At 47.5% G+C, this 21,176-nt stretch overlaps 2 long non-coding RNA genes across 9 annotated transcripts; one reads left to right on the top strand and one right to left on the bottom strand.

Annotated features, from left to right (window-relative positions):
• Window positions 1-8,428: 8,428 nt before the first annotated feature.
• Gm13391 lies at window positions 8,429-20,969 on the bottom strand. Of its 8 annotated transcripts, none has more exons than XR_003953992.1 (4): window positions 20,812-20,969; window positions 14,594-14,685; window positions 8,863-8,984; window positions 8,429-8,667 (listed from the first exon to the last, which is right to left on the bottom strand). It is a non-coding gene; the product is annotated as a predicted gene 13391 (long non-coding RNA). The 8 variants fall into 8 exon arrangements; XR_865952.1 differs by lacking the exons at window positions 8,429-8,667; window positions 8,863-8,984 and adding exons at window positions 11,588-12,206; window positions 12,296-14,263; XR_865953.1 differs by lacking the exons at window positions 8,429-8,667; window positions 8,863-8,984 and adding exons at window positions 11,588-12,035; window positions 12,296-14,263.
• Window positions 8,956-11,407, top strand: Gm52546. The gene is made up of 3 exons (XR_003953993.1): window positions 8,956-9,885; window positions 10,820-11,115; window positions 11,233-11,407. It is a non-coding gene; the product is annotated as a predicted gene, 52546 (long non-coding RNA).
• Window positions 20,970-21,176: the final 207 nt, after the last annotated feature.

The raw sequence follows: 21,176 nt of genomic DNA, 5'->3' as shown, positions 1-21,176 counted from the left end.
TCACATTAGGCAAACACTTTACCACCGAGTGACAGGCTCCATCTCACTAAGTTGCTTAGGATGCTCTTAAATTATGCCCAGACATGCTATAAACTTGTTATTTTCCTGCCTCTGACTCTTGAGTAGTTGAGATTACAGGCCTGAACCATATATTTTAAATACACATTTAAAAACCTCCCCTAGAGGACAGGAGGTTGAGGCAGGGGGACTGCCAATTCAAGGTCAGCCTGGGATTTTCAACAAGACCCAAAGTCAATATTATTATTATTCACTAATTATATCGTAATTATATTAATAGTATATTAAACTATTTATTTTCTTTATTATTATTATTATTATTATTATTATTATTATTATTATTATTATTAAAATCTGCCACTTAAATTTCACAATTTTGAACTAGTGGCCAGTCTTATTTTATCCATATCCCCCATTTCCCCTGCCTTTGCCCTAAACATCATATCATTTCATCCGTAAGTGTTCTACTATAATCACCAAAAGATCAGGGTTTTAGATCATATCCCCAGTACCAACATCATTCCTTCCACAATGATCAATTTCCTGATATTATCAAACACCCAGTCAATTAATCCTGCCATCTGGATTTACCAATTGTATCCCCAAGATGCCACTGAAATACGTTCTCTCTCTCTTTGGATTTCCTGAAAATTGATATGTAAATTTAAAGACTCTGATTTAAGTATGGCTATTCGGGCAAGAAACTTCCAACAAAGCAAGATACAGTGATGCTCCCTCTCTCAGAAGGTGCAGTGTTGTGATTGCTATGCTGGGATCGCACACAGCTCCTGAAGTGTGCTAGGCGGGTGCTCTATCGACAGCCATGCTCAGCTGTCTTACTGCATCCCTGCACATCAGATCTGGCTGGCTCTTGGGGTGATGCTTGTAGACACCTGCAATGCTATTCAAATCCATTCAGTCTTTAGAGGTGGCAAATGGTGACAAGTTCAGTCTATACTTCTTCTTCCTGGGCAGCTACCAAATGAGGAGCTGCATATAGCCAAGTTCAGCAAATCTCTATTTGTATTGTTTTTAAAATTCTACTGTGTGTGTGTGTGTGTGTGCGCGCGTGCGTGTGTGCACATGTGTAGGTTATGTACATTTGTATGTACCTGCATATGCATGTATGTAGAAGACAGAGATTAACATGTCTCTCTACTGTGATCACTGTACATACAGGTGGGGTCTATGTATGTTTTCCCATATGTGTGAACACACATGTGTCCTTGTGTATATATTATCAAACATGTATACATGTGTGTGCATATAAGTGACCAGCTCTACTCAGAAAGTCAGTCCCCAAGCCTTTACCTCTGACTCAGAGTCACTCAGAGTCCCTACGGCCCTGCCCCTCTGAGATTTCAACTAAAGGCTGGAGAACTGGGCCTTGATCTTTACAGACATTTGGTAATATAATCATCTTCCCGGGACTTGAGTGTTCTCCATGACCCGTGCCCATCACCTAGATCAAGAGGCATGGAAAGAGAAAGCAGCCCCAGGCCCCATCTGGCTCTGGTGGCAGATATGAAAGCAAAGATGAGCTCCCCAGAAGGACTCTGAAGAAGAGGACCCCAAGGCAATGGCTTCTTGTCCCCAAGAGAGGACAGTCTTTTTCAGAGACTGAAGCCTGCCCTACAGAGTCACAGACATCCCCAGAATGGCAGCCACTGTGCTAGATAGCTGCAGCTTTCCCAGAAGCCAGGGTCTGTCTCAAGGTCAAGTCTACAGCCAGATCTTCATGACTGCTTTGCAGGAGGTTCCAGAGAACAGACTGCTCTCGTAAACAATTCCACTCAATGTCCTCAGCACTTCAGCACAAGTTTCCAAAACCTGAGCATCAGGAGGGGCTGTTACAGTTCATCCTTGGGTTGAAGATGAACAAAAACAACCCTTCCCGAGTCTTTGGGTGTGAACCACACTCTGCTCCATACACAAAGACATTACCCAGTTAACAGCAGCTTAGTCCAAGCAGGGTGGAATGAGGCTGCTCATTTGGGGCTGGAGATGGTTAGAAGGTAAAGCATCCACCATGAAGACACAAGGACCAGAGGTTGGATCCCCAGCACCCACAGAAATGAAGGATGGGTGTAGCAGCCCACCTGTAATCCCAACATGCAAGAAACGGAACAGGGGATTCCTAGAGCAAGCTGGTGACAAGGTGAATCAATGAGAAGACCCATTTTAATATGTCTGTGTGTATGTATATGTGCATATGTAAATATGCATATGTACATATACACATGTGTACACACACACACACAGAGTTCAGTGATCAAGGAAGACACCAAGCCAATATTGGGCTTCTGTGTACACATACACATGTATGCCTGATTATATACATATACACTCATACATGTACACTTATACACACACGTGTGTATATTGTACACATACATGCCAAATGTGGGGGGAGTAATTCAAGAAAAAATAAAACCTTGTTTTCCTCCTGGAAAACTGAAGAATTTAGAGGCAGGCCCTGGAAGTGAAGGTGGCTATAGTTCCCCCTCAAAGATGGGCCATGGTGAAGCCCAGAGCTTGTCTGCCATAGGACAGATTTGGTACATTTTAAGTGATTTCCCATCCTCTGTCACACACTAGGGAACAGCCTGGGCTGCAAGCTTCAGGGAACAGAGGAAGTCAGCGGGCCACACCCTGCTCTGGTACAACAAGAACTGAGGCTGAAAGAGAAAAGTGCACACCTGGGAGCCTCAGAAGGCGAGCTGCAATGTGTCATGTCACCCACATGGCACTGATTATTCTAGAAGCAAGTGTACCTGAGAACAGCCGGGGGTGGATACACACCCTACTGGGGAGACAAAGAGGGTCTCAGGGTGCTGTCTGTACTGTTAAAGGAATAGTATTGCCCAGTCCTGAGAAGGAGTTGAGCACTGGTGGACATGCTGGGGCAGACAATGCTTCCACGGGTGTTTGCTGATAGAAGGAAGTACCACTGAAGTGGAAGTGGTGTGGCCTTTCATGATCTCAAATCCTCAACCACTTTCAGAGGATGAAAGGGGCTGAGAAGAGGTTTTCAGCATGGAGTGCCCTGTGTGGTCATATAACAACCCTTAATAGTGAAGCACCAGGTCCTAGTTGCACTCTAACCGTGGCTTGAAGATGCCAGTCCCCACCTCCTCCACAGGCTCGCCACAGGAAGAGTGTGTGGGGCTGAGAAAGTGTCAGCTTTCCCCAGCTGCCAGCCCTGCCACCACCCACAGAGCCCCAGCCTGCATTGTGAGAGGCCCCCTGTACTGTGGTCTTTACCCAGTTCTCCTGGGACCAGGTTTGAGTATGACACATGCTCGTTTTCATGCCTCCAACACATAAGGGATACCTCTCTATGTTGGGGGTCAACTTACATAACACAGGCTGCCTTGTTACCACTCGCCCTCTATAGGTTCTTTAGCTAGGCTACTGAAAAGAGGCAGGAATCACGTGGGCCAGGCCTTCTGGACAGCAGCCAGGCCTCCTGGAAAGCACTAACCATGGAATCTTAGAGTGCTACTCCCTTCTGTTAGAGGTCACATACCCTCTGGGATCCCAGGAGACTCTATAGACAGTTAGCTTTGTGTTTCAACTATTTTTAAATGAGCCAAAGGCCAGGATTCTCTCTGCTTTCTCGGGAAAATTGCCCTGTCCATGAGATGGGGTATCAGCACATTAGCCCATCTATTCTGTGCTTTTACACCAGAGAAGGCTGGGAAAATCTCAGAAACATGGCCATCTGCCATCTCCAGTCCCATGGGACTAGGAGAACCACACAGTTGCAGAACCATGTTAGTGATCTGGGTCAGGCCACCGGGGTATCTCTTGGAGCTCACTCTGAATACAGCTAGTTTCTCCTCACGCTCCACACCCTAACACCTTAACTTGGCTCATTCAAGACTAGGTATGGCCAGGACTAATTCTTTCTTGTTTTGGGTAATTTGACAGTTCTAGAAGTTTCCTTCTTATCCACATGAAATTCTGAAAGCTAATAATGCTAACAGTTCTGTGGAGGGCTGAAAAGACAGCTCTGCCAGAGGATCTGAGTTTATTCCCACCACACACATGACAGCTAATAACCACTTGTAACTTCAGTTCCATCTTGATCTGACCTCCACAGGCACCTGCATGCACACGGAGCACACTCACACACACACACACACACACACACACACAGGAAAGGGAAGGACTGAAGGAGGTAGAAAGCCTAGGGCCCAGTGCAGGTTGAGGGTTGGGAGAGAACAAAGACTGGCTATTAGCAGACAGAAAGGCTGTCACAGAGACCAGCAGCAAACGGGAAGCTCCTTACAGGCTGGCTCATGCCCTGGACAGTATTTCTAGGTGGCTCCCTCATCCGTTTCCCTCTCTCCTCCTCAGCCTGACCTCTCCAAATCCCTCAAGCTCCCTTCACAGCTTTAGCTCCATGAGGCCTCTCTCCCCACCCCCACTCCATGGCCACGCTTCTTGTTGTCCCTGACCTACTTAATGCTGTGAGTCTTTCTCTCATATGGGCTGCAAAGGCCTGAACAGGGAACCAGGTAGCACTAACAGGCAATCAGCTAGTGGCTACCCAGAGACCTCCATGGGCTCTTCTTGTTCCCAAAATCCATAAAATTATATTGTATGACATGTATATAACAATAAATAACCTTTTTCAAACTAAAAGGTTAAAAGTATGGTTTTTCTCATTTTGATTTTAAAAGACATGAACATTTTGAACTTCCAAGAGCTTGTTTACAGTGTCGTGTGACCCTGGAAGATGTGGCTGGCCTCAGTGAGCTGACTGTCTCACAGTTGCTGTCATCAGCTCAGCCCTGGCTATTCTGTGAGCTTTTAGAAACCCTGTCTCCAAGAGGCCACTCCAGCTTTGGCCAAGGAGCCCCAAGGGACATGACCTGGACGTCAGCAGTCTCCCGCTGCCTAGTTGGTTCAAGGGTGTGATCAGAGCTGAGAATCTGTGGTTCTCGCTCGCAGCTGTCGAGTTACCTGAGAAACTTCATAGACACGCAATAGTAATAATTTATAGGGCTGGAGAAATAGCTCTGGCCGTTCTTCCAGAGGACCCAGGTTCAATTCCCAGTACCCACATGATGGCTCCCAGTCATCTGTAACTCTAGTCCTAGGAGATCAGACACCTTCGTTGGGCCTCTGTGAACACAGGGCACAGAGACACAGATTCAGGCAAACATATAGAAAATAAATATAATCCTCGGAAAAAAAACTTTAAAAAAAGGCTTAGGCTTGAGATCTTGGAACCTTAGCATTGCAAAAACAAAATAAAGTGAGAACCGAGTCAGAGCTCATGTCTCCTCCTTTCCCCATCAACCCTTAACAGTGAATAAATTCTTAGGAATGGGGGGGTCCTCAGGAGCCCCTCCCTTGCCTTCACAACAGGACGCCATCAGGCATCATCTTTTAAATAATGCTAAAATACAAGTATGCACACTGTTCCATCCTGGCTACCTTAAAGTGTGTGCTGAAGGGCAGCGAGCATGCATCCACATAGCCAACATCAGCATCCCTCCCAGGGCCCTTGTAAAAGGAAACCTCTGCCTCTACTAATCAATGGCTTCCTATAGCCTCCTTCCCCAGACCTTGGCTGCCACTCCACACTCCGGGGATCTCCTGTGAGTGAAATTCCAGTGTTTGTCTTTTTGTAATGCGTTTATTTCTCTTGGCATCCTATCTTCAAGGATCATCCACATGATGGCCAAGTATTAGAGTCTTCTTTTTTCTAGGTTAAATAGTAGCCTGTTGTGTGGCTGTCTTGTGTCTACTGCTGCACCCAGAACCACATGGGAGACACCTTGCACTAAAGGGATGATTTCAATGAAATAATCTATTTGGAGCATTCTTCGAGGCAATACAAAGCCTTTTAGAAACACTAGCCACGTCTCCGGAGAGACTCCACCAGAGCCTGACAAATACAAAGGCGGAAGCTTGCAGCCAACCATTCAACTGAGTGTGGGGTCCCCGATGGAGAATTGGAGAAGAGACTAAAGGAGCTGAGGGGGTTTGCAGCCCCATGGGGGTATCAACAATGTAAACAGGCCAGACACCCCCAGAGATCATGAGGACTTGACCACCAACCAAAGACTACAATGGAGGGACCCATGGCTCCAGCTTCATATGTGGCAGAGTGTCTTAGTCAGGGTTTCTAGTCCTGCACAAACATCATGACCAAGAAGCAAGTTGGGGAGGGAAGGGTTTATTCAGTTTACACTTCCACATTGCTGTTCATCACCAAGGAAGTCAGGACTGGGACTCAAACAGGTCAGGAAGCAGGAGCTGATGCAGAGGCCATGGAGGGATGTTACTTACTGGCTTGCTTCCCCTGGCTTGCTCAGCCTGCTCCCTTATAGAACCAAGACTACCAGCCCAGAGATGGTCCCACCCACAAGGGGCCTTCCCCCCTTGATCACTAACTGAGAAAATGCCTTACAGCTGGATCTCATGGAGGCATTTCCCCAACTGAAGCTCCTTTCTCTGTGATAACTCTAGTCTGTGTCAAGTTGACACAAACTAGCCAGTTCACAGCCTCTCTGAAGAGTTCACAGAGGATGGACTTGTCGGACATCAGTAGGAGGAGAGGCCCTTGGGAATGCCAGGGCAGGAAGGCAGGAGTGGGTAGGTGGGGGAGCACCTTTATAGAGGCAGAAGGAGGGGGCATAGGATAGGGAGTTTCCAAAGGGGAGATCTGGAAAGAAGAAAATATTTGAAATGTAAATAAAGAAAATATCCAGTAAAAAAAAGAAAAGGAAGAAAAGAGAAGAGAAAAAAAGAAAAGAGAAAAAAAGAAAAGAAAAGAAAAAAGAAAGGAAAGGAAAGGAAAGGAAAGGAAAAGAAAAGAAAAGAAAAGAAAAGAAAAGAAAAGAAAAGAAAAGAAAAGAAAAGAAAAGAGAAACAGTAGCCATTGCCATGACCAGGCACTGACATTCTAAATCTACTCCTGTGGGGCTTGGGAATGTGAGGCCACACTTTCTCTCGTGTACACACAGAGCTGAATAGACACCACTAGTCAGGGTTTGACATCACCCGTGATGATATTCTGAGTTTATACCTGAAAGATGCCCACCCCTGCCTGGCGAGAAGGCTGTCTGAGGATCTGCTTCTAGGAGACAGGTGGGTCTGCCCTGTCACTTTCTGGAGACAAGCAGAGGTGAGAACTCCCGGCTTACCAGCTGGCCTTGGTGGCCTTGGCTTTCCTTGGGAATCCCCTGCTTCCCCACAACAGAGTCACAGCTCAGAAGACAAAAGGCAGCAGAGGCATCCATCAGCATGACATAAACAGCAGAGAAGGAAATGGAGGGGCAGAGGAGCCGCTCACCTATGACACTCACACTCCCATTCCATACCTGCAGAAAGCCGGGGGCTTTAAATGGGCCATTTGTCATTTCAGGAACAAGAAGCCACTTGCAATATCTCTTTGAAGAGGTTACAGATTAAGATTTAGTATCCTAAACATGCGCAGCCATCTCCCTTGCTCTCTCCTCTCTTCTCCTCTTCCTCCCCTCCCTCCCTTCTTCCTTCCCTCCCTCCTTTCTTCCTTCCTGTTTTCATATGTGAGTGTGTGTGTGTGTGTGTGTGTGTGTGTGTGTGTGTGTGTGTGTGTGTATACATATGGAAGCCAGAAGAAAACTTTCAGGGGTTGCCTCTCATGAGCCGTCCACCTTGTCATTTGAAACAGCGTCGTCTTTATCTTGCTTGGGGCTTGCTACCCGGCCTGGCTGCACAGTGAGCACCGGCCTCCTCCTCCTGCTTCCCCAGTACTGGGATAACAAGCGCATGAGTCTGCCCCCGGCTTTGTTTACATGCTTATACTCTAGGACTTCTCCAACCGAGCCAAGGCTCCAGCCCCCAGCACCCCATCTTTCTTGTCACGTGTTCATGGCAAAAAGCCAGGCCCCAGGATGGCCCCGTACCAGATGTCCTCCCTGTGGCAGCACGGAGGCATTGGCAGCTGTTATGAACCCCTGGGAGGGCCAGGAGGGAGCACGGGAAGGAAGGAAGCTGTTAAACCTTTCCACAAAAAAAGCCAAGAACATCTAACCTCTGAGTGGAGCCTCATAGTCTGAACGTTTGACGGGGCTTGCTCCATCTTCTGCTGCCATATTTGGACAGCTCAGCCCAGCAGCCTTTGAAACAAAATAATAATCGACAGAAGAGAGTCTGGGCCTTGCCAGCTGGGAAAACACAAGAGCTCCCCTTCAGAGGAAATCGGGCCTGTCTATTAGCAGGTCAGGGACCTCGCCCTGCTAGCATTTCTGTCCCTTCTGCCTCATCAAGACATCTGACAAGGGTGACACCCTCTGCTTTCACCCTGACAGGGAAGAGGCTGTCGATGTGCCCACCCTCCTGCTGAATGGTGTTTTGCAGATGATCCTGAATACCACAGTGATTACAATAAGTAATAAAAGAGGCAAAACACCGTTACTTCTGTCTTGATACAAAAGGAGCAAATTACATGGAAACCGGAAACATCAGCCAAGCACACAAACAGAATGAGTCACACAGGACTTCCTCCACGAGCACTGTTCCTGTGAGGCTGCAAACCCTCGGGTCCACGTGAGTGCTTACGCATGTGTGCGTGATGTCTTCAGGCAAGTGTGCGTGTCGGCAAAGACGTCTTGATGAGTAAACACTTCGACTTAAAGTAGATGTCAGCTGTCAAGATAAGCCAAGATGCTATGAGATTTCACCCGTTTGAAGAAGGTCTGGTAGCTTCCATGTCTTCGGTAGGATTTTCCAGTACTCCACCAAACAGATTATGGAATCTGTTGTAAAAGCTGGGGATGCTGCAGACCCTGTAGAGAATCACGAGATAAGATCCAGCAACAGAGACTAGAAAGCATTGCTTACCCGGCACAGGGCCCGGGCCAGGGCCAGCAACAGGGTCTCTGCAGGACACTTGGTGGGCACTGATTCATATGGTTCAAGAAACCAGGTCTCCTCATGGCCTTTCTGTCACTCCTTCCAGCTCTCTGGGCCCAAGAGAGGTGAATCCCAGGTCACAGGGGAGATAGTGACAGGGAGGGAAAGAGGAAAAGGGGTGAGTTAGCACTTGTTGGCTGTGATTCTAGAGACTTCAACACTTTCTCCGCAGCTCCTCCTGGGCATGGCTGAGATGACAAGAGGAGACAACTAGAACCTTCCCTTCTTTATTATATTCTCTCATCCTCAAAAAGAAGAGGGTGATGGGGACAGAGGGCAACAGGCAGTGGGACGCAGTAGAGCCAGCCAGGCATCATCTTTTCTAACACAGGAATGTGCTCATCTTATATGATTGGTGTGGCACCGTGCTGCCTTCCTGAGGAGCCCACTCTCTCTCACTGCATCATGAAGAAAGGCTTGGGAGGGAGGGAGGGGGCTCAGTGGAGGAACGCTTGCTTGCCTTGCACATGCAAACCCCAGTTCAGTATCTCCAGAGCCAGAAGGAAACTCCTCACATGCTAGGCACATGAAGAAAACAGATCACAAAGATATTTTTCAAAGCATTAAACAGACTTCTTTTTGAAGAAGCTTTACTGAGGTATAACTAATGTCTTTATTTCTGTGTGTAGTGTGTGTGTGATGCACGCACATGACTGTGCATGGACATGCACCCATAAATGCACGTGTGCTCACCAGAGCAGGACACCATGTGTCTTTTCTATTGTGCTCATTCTTACCGACTCCACACAGGGTCTCTCACCAGATAAGAGGCTCTGGACTCAGCTAGGCTAGCTGGACAAGCACTCTGGAGGTTTGGCTGTCTCTGGTCCCCAGGGCTGGGTTTAGAGCCACACAAAGCTACCACCAGTTAACTCCCCAAATGCAAGCACTTAATGTACAGATGACTACAGACATGTTTGCTTCGTTCGTGACGATCTCACTGAATCCAAGGTAACAGACATCATCTCCATCACCTCAAAACTCCCGTGTACCCTCTGTGGGTTTATTGTTTCATTTGTGTGTTTGTTTGCTTACTGTTGTTGTTTGGGGTTTTGTTTTTGTTGTTGTTGTTTTTGCTTTTTTTTCTTTCTTCTTTGGTGGTAACCAAATCTTGCCTCGACCTCACCAAGCCTTGGGATTTCAGTCATGTGACAGCACATCTGGCTTCCTCATAATTGCCACACTATTAGCCACACAACTGAAAGTCAGGCCAACTGGGAGTAACACTCCCGACTCCACCCCACCCCACCCCCTGCTTCTCACCCTCAACCCCAGGCAACCACGCTGTAGTATGCACTTCTGTGGGTTTATTTAAATACTTTGGACAGCAGGATCTACCCCTCTGTGACTCGCTCATCTCACTTAGCCTCTTGATTTCCAGGTTCTTCTGAGTTGACAAAAGCATCCAGGCTTCTGTCTTTTTAAGGGTTAACTAGGCCGGAGTGTGTGTGTGTTCTGCACTGCCATTACCTAGTCACCTCTCATGGGCTTGAGCAACAATGCACTGGTCATGGAAGGACAAATATCTCTTCAAGATAGTAGGTTTAAACCACATGGTGGTCCACACCTTTAATCCCAACATTTGGAAGGCAGAGACAGACGGATCTCTGACACTTAGACCAATTTGGTCTACAGAATGAGTTTCAGGAGAGCCAGGGCCACACAGAGAAACCCTGTCCCAAAATACAGGAACAAACAAACAAAACCCCAATTTATTTTATTTTATTCTCTCTATAAACATACACACACACACACACATGTATATATGTATGTATGTATGCATGTATGTATGTATACCCAGGACTGGGGTTGTTGGATCATATGATGGCTCTGTGGTTTGGTTTTGGTTTTGTTTTGTTTTGTTTTGTTTTGTTTTGTTTTACAGTCTCTATGCTGTTTCCCACAATGGCCACATCATTTTACCTTCCCACTGACAAGTGTTCCTGGACATCTTCACCCGCACCTGCTCCAGTTAACATTCTCACAGTGGCCACCCTAACTTGGAACTAGAAATCCTAGCCAATGCAGTTGCATAAGAAAAAGAAAACAAAGACACCCACTGTAATGGAAGAGATAAGGCTCTGGGAACACACAGTGGCCTAACATCAGAAAACCCTAAAGACTCTATCAAAACATCGCTACAACTGTGAGACCCCGACTTAGAGCGTTTCTCCCTGGAAGGTAAAGCCCCTGGACGTTCCCCAAGCTTGTTTTCCCTGATCTCTAAAAATACAGCCAGAAAGAAGCTCTTTGTTCTCTAAAGCCAGCAAAAAGCCTTTTTGTTTTTGTGCCTTACAGCCAGAGATGCGATAATTGTAGGAAGACCTACAAGGACATAGAAATAGACGCCAGAAAGGAGGCTGCAGCTCACTCCCTCACCCACCTCTCCAGAAAGGAGCTGTAGCCAACTCTCCTCCCAACTCCTCCCAATTCCTCAGCTAGCTGTTAAAAGCCCCCTACTCACCTGCCCTGCATGGCTCAGCTTGCTGATAATAAAACCTCTTGCAGTTTGCATCAGATGTGGTTTTCTTTCGAGTCATTGGGGTGCTGGCCAGCTCATCCCGGGACTTGAGCGGAGGCCCAGCTTCGGGGGTCTTACACAACTAATACTCATAATACAAACAAATCCAGAAAAACTGTAGGGTACACTGTCAACATTCAACAATAAATGGCATTTATACATCATCAACACACCATCCCACAGGGAAAGGACGACAATTCAGCATATGGCAGCATCAAAAAGAATACAATACGTAAGGTAATATATTTCAAATTCTTATCTACAAACTCTGTCTACAGACTCATCACAATCTTCATAAAAAACTCAATTTTACAGAAACAATAAATAATCCTGTATTTCACATGGGGCCCAAAGGGATCAAGGAAACCTAGAAAAGGAATATTAAAGCAAGAAGCAATCACTCCTCCTGATTTCAAACTTTATTAAGATCCACAGAAAACAAAACAAGCTTTGTTTGCCAGTATGGTGGCACCTACCAACCGTCCCAGAATTTAGAAAGCTGAGGCAGGAGGATGAGTTGAAGGCCACCGTGGGCTATATAGTGAAGCTCTTTTTCAAACCAGCACCAACCAGTATGGGCCTGGAATAAAAACATACACAGAAGCTGCTGAGATGGCCCAGTAGGTAAGGCACTTACCAGCAAGCTTGCCAATCCAAGCTAGTTCCTGAACACACACAGTGAAGGAGAGAGCCCATTCCACAAGTTGCCCCCGGATGTCCACACACGCACAAAAGCACACATGCACACACCCTGTAAATAAACAAACAAATGCAAACTTAAAAGATCATTTGCAAGAAATAGTAGGATGGAATACAGATCCATGAAATGAGCTCACACACCTGGTCACTGGTCTGTGACAGGAGCCGGGAACAGTCACCGGGACAAGAACGGTCCCTTAAACAACTGGTCTTACAAAACCTGCACAGTCAAATGAAGAAGAGTGAAACTGAACCTTGCCTTCATGCCATTCCTCCAGAAATCAACAATGGATTAAAGATCTAAACTACAAAATATAGAAACACCTGAGAGAAATGACAGGGAAGAAATGTGTTGACTTTGTGATGATTTCCAGCGAGCAAAAGAGAAGCGGGACTGTGGGAGACCGAATGTTACACACGGCAGAGAGAGCAGCCTGTGGCGTTCGAGAAGATATTTGCAGCCCACCTAGACTATCAGGAGTGACTATCTGAAATATACAGACACTCACTCCTTCAACACAACTGCAAACAGTGGCAACAAACACTGGGTAAACACCAAATACTCCTACTGAAAAGTGAGCAGAGGATTTGAATAAAGACCTCTCCATGTGAGGCATGTGGATAACATACATGCTAACAACAGGGTGGCATGTAAATCACATACGTGCATAATGACAAGGTGTTCCCCTGAGGAAATGCTAACTAAACAGTTTTTCTAAAAAAATAATCCTAATAACTTCACGCTTCTTAACGTTGTGGGTAAATACCACAGTTTTTAGCCTGGGGTTTTAGTTATCAACTTATCATCTAACTGCTGTGACAGCTTGGAGGTGGGGGAGTGGGGGAGGTGTCTCTCTTGAACAAGTCCCCTTTTTGTGATGCTCAGATCCGCCAGTAGAGGACAGGAGAGGGATAGTGTACATTTTACTGTGTGAGCTTTATTGTATGCGTTCCTGCTGCCCTGTGGTTGGCCATACCTATGCATGGCTGAGGTGCAGAGAACACCTTGCCCTCTGTCCTAGCACACAGATAGTAGCTTCAGGGCCTCGGATCTCCCTAATGCCTACTTTGCTGAAGGTCCCCCTACACAGACACCAGTATGCACCAAGCCTAGGCCAGCAGCAATGCCCTGACTTCTCTGCGTGCCTTGCTCAACCCTGTACTAGAAGGCTGTTGCTGCTGCCCAGTGATGTGGGCCAGTTCTGGCCAAGGCCCCCTGCACAGTTTGTATTGCCCAGTACCCCACAATTTTGCTTTCCTGGATGAGAGGTGACCCCCTCATTGGGACATGGATGTTGAATGTACTCCACGGGCTCATTGTTGAATGTTGGCTGTCCACCTTGTAGGCCTGGGGTCTAGTAGGAGCAAGTCAGTCCCCTGGGTCAGGCTTGCGATGTCATGGTCCCATTTGCCTTTTCTCTGCTTTCTGGCCTCTATGGCATGCTGCATCTATCATGCTTCATCAAGTCCTCATAGACTGACCCTTCTGAAGCCAAGAATGAATAAATCTTTCTCCCCTTGTACTGTGTTTGCTGGTTTGTCCCATGAACGCTGACCCCTCTAAGCTTGCCCTGCAGACTCTCAGCCAAGGACAGCCACCAGGATCCCACACCTACAGCTACCTTCCCTTGGTGCTCAATAAATCTTTATACATGTCTTCCCAGTGTTCAAGTCATTCTATGATCTCTGCCTCCTGTCTGAACCCACACAGACATTCTAGCAAGGACTGTGTATCAGGCATTGTTCTCAAAGTGAATTTAATGTTGGACATAAAATAAAACTAGAATAAGTGTGTATTTATTCCAACGGCTCTTAGGTACTGGGCAGCTCTAACAAGGGGCTCGGTCACTGAGGATCTTTGCTAACAGCTATGGGAACTAACTCAGGCAGCGTGCAGTTCTGTGGCAGGTACCACTGTGGTCCCTGATTGGCAGGCTGGACTGAGAGAGGGCAGGCGAGGGCTCAACATGACAGTAGACAAGAATTCCCGGTGCAAGTCAGACCAGCATTGTGCATGTCTCCTGACTCCTTGCTAGGGTCAGACAGAAATGTTCCCTCTACGTATGGGGACTGAGACTCCTCGTCATAGGAGATGGCGGAAACCTCACGCTGTAACAAAGAAAGAAGCACACAGATTCAGAGATGGGAAGACAAAGGTCCCAGAACTCAGACAGAACTCAAGATGGACAGTTAATCAAGTTCAGATATTAAATCTGGAAGACTCTATATGACACATTCCTTGATTCTATAGAGAGAAGGGGGCCCTTCACAAACAATGGAAAGAGACAAACAGACAAGTCAGCCCATGTCTGTGAAGGGCAGACATCCCCTGTCCTGTTATCAAGGGATAGTTATATTAGTCAACTCTTTTCAATATAGATGGTAAAACAAGTAACCCAACAGGAAGCTCTCGGGCTTCTGGGTGATTCTGGCTCTTACCTTCATAAGTCAGGGACAATGAAGTTGTACTGGACTTGAGAGACTCCATCTACCCGGGCCTCTGCCAGAGGCATCTTGTTTAGAGCGTGAGGCTGGAGAAAGAAACACACACTGGCACTTACACAGGAGAATGAACGGTGGAGGGCCAGAGAGCAGAGGACACAGCCTCCCTGATTCATCATCCGAGGCCATTCCACTGTCTCCAACACCTGCAGGTTCCCCTGTGCGGAAGTTAGAGACCGCTGCTGTTCTCTGTTCATGGACACAACAGAAGTTCTTCTTCCCTAACCGGCACAGAACAGGGTAGGAGTGGGACTCTGAGGCTGGAAATCCAACAAAAAAGTACAGTATGGGTCTGCTCCTTCTGACGACAAGAAGGGTCTTGCTTGGTGCCTTTCCCCTTGTCTCTGGGATTGCTTCTCAGCTCTTCCTTCATGCTCACATGGTGTGTGTGTGTGTGTGTGTATCTCCAGTTTCCTCTTTTTAAAAGGACATCAGTCATATGATAGCCTCCCTCCACTATTAACAGCTTCATTTTAACTAGTTGCGTCTGGAAAGAACCCCTCTCTAAACAGTCATGTGCCAAGGCACTGTGTTTCAGACACCAGCATGAGAGTTTGGGGTAATACAAGCAAGCTATTAAATAGGGAGGTAACAGTGGCCCCGTCATCACTGAGAGTTATGAAAGAACGTTACAGCCGGGCATGGTGGCGCACGCCTTTAATCCCAGCACTTGAGCTCAAACCCCTCAGACAGAGCACTTGGCTATAGCAGCCCAAGCAGACTTAGACAGAAGAGAGGAGGCTGCCGGCTTTCCCCCACTCTCACTGGGACTTGAAGGACTGGGACTTGGCAATCTATTCATGAGGCATAGATAGGGGAGCCGGCAGAGCAGGGGCCCTGGGGAGGCCCATTCTGCACACTGGAAAAGAGATCCCAGGGGAGCCTGGAGAAGTGATCGCACCTTCTCCCAGCTCTGAGAGAGGATTTGTAATTGGCTGCCAGAATGTTCCTGCTGCCTGAGATGGGTCCAGCCAGCACCTTCCCAACTGCTGCAGAATCACACACCCTGGCCTGGTGCAAAATGCTACTGCCACAGAATGGTCACACCTCCCTCTCCCCTATGAGCCTGGGGATGGTGGCAGGGCAGGAAGCAGGCAGGCGTCTGCTTCCTGGCTTTGGGGGGTCATGCATTCCATTAAGCAAGGATGTCTAATAAGCCAAACACACTTCTGTATTTGTTTTTAAGTTAACTGTGTTTATGACTATGCTAGTGAGAGAGCACAGAACGCACATGCCCAATAGTAATATTTAGTGTGGGAGACAGAAATAAATGTGGGCAAAGGTCAAATCCGGGCTTCTGATTCCAGGCAGCTCCCTGATCTCCCAGATGCACATGTTCTCTTCTTCGGAGAGTTCTACTTTCCACGACATACTGATCCTACAACAAACTCAGAGTTAATTGAGCTGCTTAGCATGCTCACGGGTGTCCTTGCGCATTGCAAAAGACCACCTTCTCACCTTCTTCCTAAGGGACTGGGTCGGAGCAAACCTGGGGAATTAGAGAGGTGGTGAGAAAGGTCCCTAAATTTTGGCCTTTAGAAGCCTCTCCTGACAGAGAACAGAGTTGTCTGAATACGTGCCCCCAGGGGGGCTGTGAAGATTGAGCCAATGGAGATCATTTCAAAGAGTAATTAGCACAAAATGGAAGCCGGATAAATGACAGGCAGTCTGTTGTTATAGCTACCAATGATCTGGACTAGTGGGACCCTTCGTTTCAGTGCCCAACCTAAAGAAAGGATAGCATTCCAATGAATGCTCTTATGACGTCTGGGCTGGTGGCAGGATTCTGAGATACAGAAAATGCCTCGTTTCTGGACAGTAAAGATTACAGGGAATTACATCCCAGGCTAGAGGGGGCACAAACGCTGAACTGTACCTCACTACTTCTTCCCTTCCTCTCTTAATCAATGAAACCCTTTACTAAGGACAGCTGGGTGTATGACCTGCAGATTAGAAAGTATACTTCCCAGAACCCACTGCAGTTACGTGTGACTAGCTAGATTCTGACCCACAAAGTGGTTTGTGTAAGTTACAGACCATTTGCAGGAAGAAACGTCTTATGTAGACTGGAAGTTAGCTGTGATGGAATGACTCTAACCCAATCCTGCAGGCAAAGAAGTCACTCTTGTGGCTAGAAGACAGTGTGGGCATGGACCTCGGGTCCCCAGGGATCCTGTGGAGACAAAACTTTAATATCCAAGGCTCCCTTGCCCTATCCCACTAGTGCCTTCCTTGTCACTGAGAAGCAGACTAGAAAGAAAGAGGTGGACCAGTTTGCCTCTGGGGTCGAGGATTCCAGACCAAGAGGAGCCTGGATGTGGGCTGGATGGACAAGATCGCACAGGATCTGGACAGAACCAGCTGTGTGGAGGGGTGGGTGGGTCATGTGTAACTGGACCAGACACTGCGTCAGCACAGAAGATGTCCTCCTCTTCTAAGTAAGTTTCCTTCTTAACTAACTTACTTTCTTTCTTTCTTTCTTTCTTTCTTTCTTTCTTCCTTCCTTCCTTCCTTCCTTCCTTCCTTTCGTTGTTGTTGTTGTTGTTGTTGTTGCTGTTGTTGTTGTTGTTGTTTGAGACAGGGTTTCTCTGTATAGCTCTGGCTGTCCTGGAACTCACTTTGTAGACCAGGCTGGCCTCAAACTCAGAAATCCACCTGCCTCTGCCTCCCAAGTTCTGGGATTAAAGGCATGTGCCACCACGCCCGGCTCTTGACTACCTTTCATCTGAGCTCATTCTAAGCCCTGGCTATGCATGCACTGCCTGACCAGCACTGGTCTGAGGGCTATCAGCAGAGGGGATGCTGTAGCTACCCGAATGCACTGTTTGTTTTCAGTGGACATTGCTTGCCCTACCCTTCCTTTCTTCCTTCCTGTGGACAGCAACGTGAAAGAGCGACTCAGTTTCTAGCTCAACAGTGGACTCAGCGTAAAGGTCAGCAGAGTGACAAGACAGAAGACGCTGTGTTCCTGTCCACATGTAGATTGAAGTCATTCTAATGAGGCGCACTTGAGCCTGTATGTGAATCCTGCCACTAGGTGGCGCATTGCAGACTAGCATTTGCCAGAAGCAAGCACTGAACTGCCGTCTAGGGACCTACTGTCTTCTATCTCCCTCCCTAACTCTGTAAAACCTGGCTGAGACCTTGACTCATTCACGCCGCTGTTGTCTACTTTCAGATGACAACAGTGGCTGTTGTCCTCACAGGTGTGTGTGAGCCTCAGGTAAAGCGAGGCTGTAAAATTCAGAGGCCGCTTAGAGATGTGGTGGTATCTGGGGGTTGCAATCCCTGCACTCAAGGGACTGAGGCTCGAGGGTACTGAGTTTGAGACTAACCTGTCTCCAGGAAAAGAGAGGAGGTGGAGCAAACTCTAAAGTTGCTATGACAGCAAATTAGCTTAGCAATCACTGGGTAGAGTTCTGAGAATTCTTTGCCCTAGAGTGGCATGTTCTAAATTTCCAGCCAATGGGAAAACAACAACAACCCAAAACAAGACAATAAGGAAAATCTCCTCGGGCAATGTGAACCAGCCGGCTTGTCTCCCGGAATCAATCAGTCATTCCCATGTTGGGGGAAAGCCTGCTGAGGCATGCGGTGGGTGGGCTGCTCAGGGTGGTTAAGTCCCCTTCCCTTTTGGGCTCCAAACACCACGATCAGAGGACTGCTGAGCCCGCAAGTGTGCTGATTTCTCCACATGAAGCTATTGCTGCCCAGGAAGCCATAGGGTCACCTGGAGGTGGCACTAGGCAGAGAGACACAGGAGAGCCACTGTTGCTGCCTTGGGTTCAGCCTCCCTCACATGCCCTGCTGGGTTCCAGGAAGACTCTGGGTCCTCAGTGAGCCTTAATCTCCTCCACTGGGAAATAAGGCCCCTGTACAACAACAGCCCAGCACCCGAGGAGTGATGAACACTGACATCACACTCACAGGACAGAAAACAGCTCAGTATACACTGTGCCTTCCACATACACTTGTTCGTGGGCATCATACATGCATATGCACGCACGCACGCACGCACACACACACATATACCAATAAAAATATTTTTCAAGTTATTAAGAAGTATGGCGTGGTGTGGTGTGTCTACACGTCCCCATGGGTGTGTGCATGGTTTGCACGCAGACATGTGCTCACCTGTGGTATGTGGAGGACAGAGGCAATGTCACTTGTCTCCCTCCGCTGCTTTCTATTTTATGCTCTCTCCAAACCTGGAGCTCAGCAATGCAGGTAGTCAGCTGGCCAATAAGCTCTATAAACTAGCCCCCCATCCCACCCTACCCCCACCCCACATCTATAATAACAAACATCTACCGCCATGCCTGACTTTGACACAGTGATGGAATCTGAACTGAGCACGTTACCAACTGAGCCATGTCCCCAGTCCCTAAAAAATACACCTTTTGAAAAGTGGAAGAGTTGAAGCACATTTAAATGCCTGATAATCCCTGACTTAGCTCATTTTCAACACATAGCCAGTCTTGTTTGACTATATCATCTGCTTCTTCTCACCCATAATTATTCCAATACTTATCTCATTTCGTCTGTGTCTTAATCTGTAACTCTAAATGATAGACCCTTTAAAAAACAGAACTGTGCTTTGATCAGACCTCAAAATAATTTAATTAATGACAAGAAGACCGAGGCCTATATTCTGTGTATATTTAATAGTTATAAACAGGGTGGGTGGGTAGCTCGTTAGCAAACTACTTGTCAGCGTGGGGCCTGAGTTTGAACCCAGCACCATCCTAAAACTATAGACATAATGTCATATGCTCATAACCCCAGTGCTGGAGTCAGAAACAAGAAGATGGCTGGTGGACCTAGCTTACTCTGTGAAGCCCAGGTCCCAGTGAGGGACAAAGTGGAACAAAGAGTCAGAGAACAAAGTGAAAGGCAGGAATTATGTGGCACACACCTTTAATCCTGCTTGAGAGGCAGAGGCAGGCAGGTCTCTGTGAGTTCCAGGCCAAACAGGGCCACCTAGGAAGACACAGTCTAGAAGAACCAGGTGAAGGAATCCTCAATAATGATGCCCTGGGTTGACCTCTGGCAAAGTCTCTCTGCCCCCGGCTACTCACCTGCACCTCCAACATGAATGTACACAATTAACAACGGAAGCAGTGAGTTCCTCACGAGAATGTGGTCATTCTTCCACTCACACACTGAAGCCGACTTCCAATGGGCAATTCTTAGTTTCTTGGAGTTCCACAGTGGCCCGAGGCATTCTGGGACAAGCTTGTCTCTGTTTTCCCTGGCTCACCTTTTTCTCACCACAAGGAGCCTTGCACTTACATATGTAGGTCCAAGCTGAGCACACCTATGGCTCCCTTAGCCACCAAGGAAGGGGCTGTGAATTTGGGCTTGGAAGCACCTGGCAGGGAAGCCACAGTCCCACTGTCTAGAAGAAAGGGCTCACTCCACATCACTTAGCCAGGCGGGTTCCCCATCCCAGTGGGAAAGGTGGCATTAATGGTAGGTGTGAACAGTCTGTTCTTATGATGGCTCTGGCAGGGAGACAGAGCCTCTGCCATCCTGTGCACTGCACCCCTGGAGTTATCACCACACATTCTAAATGTAAGCAAACACATACACACAAGTCACAAGTCATATGTAGACTTGATGTGTCACAGAGCATGATTGGCTGGGGTAAGTGCAGGACATATTGTCGAATAACTCATGAAGAAAGAAGAGTCTAAGGGAGCCAGCAACTGCAATGGATCCGACCGGCAGAAAGCAAACACAGGAAAGCAATTTCCTGTTGATTTGAGATGGTTCTGCCAAAAGAAACTAACAGGACTCAAGTTACATTAACTCATGCTATGTTTTCAGCGGCTCCTAGACAGACCGTAATAAGCCAAAGTGCATGTAAGAAAAGCAGGCCTAAATTGAGTTGCAAAATCCATATTCTAGGACCTTGACGAAATGCCCTTGAAAGGATGCAGATTTGTTCTTTGCAGCAAATAAAGTGTTTATGCCCTGGCCCCTCCCTGGGAAGGGGGCGTGTCCTATGAGAAGGGAGCCATGGCTCAGTCACCCTGGGCCATTTGCTCCAAGTGCCATCTTCACACTTGCCTGGCAGCACAGTCAGAGCCCCTCGCTCCTCACTTGGGGAACTGGCGCTACCTTCTCCAGCTCCGTTTCCCACCAGCTCTTACCGGAGTAGGAGTGGTGCTTGAGGGTGCTCCAGGCTTCACAGATGCAGCATGCACTCAACTGCCTCCGAGTGAGGCACAGGCTTCTTACACGCGTTCACGCGACCGGCCAGGAAGAACGCAGCAAACCGGAATCTTCTGCGGCAAAGCTTTATTGCTTACATCTTCAGGAGCCAGAGAGCAAGAGAGCAAGAAAAAGAACAAGAACAAGAAAGCAAGAGCGCAAGAGCAAGAGAGAGCAAGAAAGCAAGAAAAAGAACAAGAACAAGAAAGCAAGAGAGAGAAAAAGAATGGCAAAACCCCGTCCCTTTTAAGGAGAATTATCCTCCGCCTAGGACGTATTACTCCCTGATTGGCTGCAGCCCATT

Source organism: Mus musculus, chromosome 2 (genome assembly GCF_000001635.26).
Source record: "Mus musculus strain C57BL/6J chromosome 2, GRCm38.p6 C57BL/6J".
Classification (NCBI taxonomy): Eukaryota; Metazoa; Chordata; class Mammalia; order Rodentia; family Muridae; genus Mus; species Mus musculus.
Note: the sequence above shows the minus strand (reverse complement) of the source record. Positions and strands in the feature narration are given on the sequence as shown.